Here is a 1667-nt window from a genome sequence, read left to right on the forward strand (position 1 = left end):
ATCATAACACATTTGAGAATAACGGGAGCAGACTCTGTCATCGTCAGTCCACTTGCAGATTAACTGAGTACCACAAACTGAGCCGGTCTCGAGGTCAACTAAAGCTGTCGCATGAAGCATCAACTTAAATGAGATTCTTTACGTCGCCCAGCATACGTTTGAGGTCTGGGTTAGCTACATCGCCAAACTGTGTGTGATCATCTTCATTCAAACCTCATACAATATGTGTTTTTGGTATGTCTCGTGATCTAAATGCTGAGGATGGCAGAATGGCTCCAGCACATTGACGGATGGAGGGCTCCAGAACATCCTCATCAAAGCTTCTTTTCAGACTGACCATCGATGTCATGAGTCACCAGATCTAACTGGCCTCGTCTTCTATGCACATGTCATGTTATTGCTATGGCTTTCCCTCTCTCAGCTTCTATGACCGTGTATGTCACCATATCTAATAATTATATGCCAACACATAGTTAAACTGTCCCGCTTGGACTTACAACTGATTAGAAATCCTGACAGTAGTTACCATAGTATTAAGAGTTTGGTAGGGAATGACTTGTCAGATGTCAGATGTGGGCAGATTGGCATCTAACACACACAAAGTCACTCAGAGGAGAACTTCAGGCTGTTCTGTTGTCCTGTGTCACTCAACAATTCTGTCAGTGAGTGAAACCTTTAGACGGCAAGAAGGCATAATTGAAAGCAGCAGAGAGGGAATATTTTGTCCCAAATGTTGCCTCAAACATTCAAAAAAGTGCTGTGACTTAGCAAAATGACAAAAACTGTTGTATACTTTCGATGTTTTTTGTCTTTTACAGAATATTTTGGGGGTATTTTGCCTTTCTTACAGGGATACAGGAGATGGTGTGCAACAGGCATCCCAAGACTCAGCCTTGGAACATGATGTGCATCTACCAAGTGATCTCAGGGGCCTCAAGGAGGACAAAGTGGAGGATGAATACTCTGAGACAAGTGTTTGGATGTTTAGATTTAGTTTTTTTCATTTAGTCATGTATGTAGTAGAGCATCCAACAGCCCAATGTTATATGATTTTAGTGATACTGAATACAAACAGACACTGTGAGGAAAACTAAGATAACAAGATGAGGCAATTTTATGGCATTATGACTTTAAATTGTCGTCCGTTGTGCTTTTTCCGACTTCATTTGGACTTTTGCTATTTGGGCCTCCATCTGGATTTTGCACAAAATGAACTTCCTTACATGTACGTATCTAGGAGGTGGGTGTCGAGAGTAACATCCTACTTTTCTAGGGGATATAAGAAGTCAAAACTGGGATCACAAGAGTAGCATTAGCAGAAGTGAGCTATTCAACTGGTCTGAATGTGTGCCATCTGTCACATGGCAGCCAACAGAGCAGAAGAAGAAGAAGAGGAGGAAGAAGAAGGTGCTGCACAATATTTTGTACATCCCTATTAAACTGGAGCATATAGTTGCGATGACACTGCACATCTACAATAATAATATTCACAGGCAAACAAAGAAGGAAATAAACCCTGAATATGATGAAACTGGCCCTGCTGAGTCCAACATACACACAACAACATCCCCCTTCATCTTCCTCACTTGATGCACAAAACTACCACTACTTCACAAAAGCAGGAACCAACCTTTTCTTGCAGCAAATCAGCCGGTTTCTGTCGAGGA

This window comes from Stegastes partitus, unplaced genomic scaffold (assembly GCF_000690725.1).
Source record: "Stegastes partitus isolate 25-593 unplaced genomic scaffold, Stegastes_partitus-1.0.2 Scaffold2246, whole genome shotgun sequence".
NCBI classification, from domain to species: Eukaryota; Metazoa; Chordata; class Actinopteri; family Pomacentridae; genus Stegastes; species Stegastes partitus.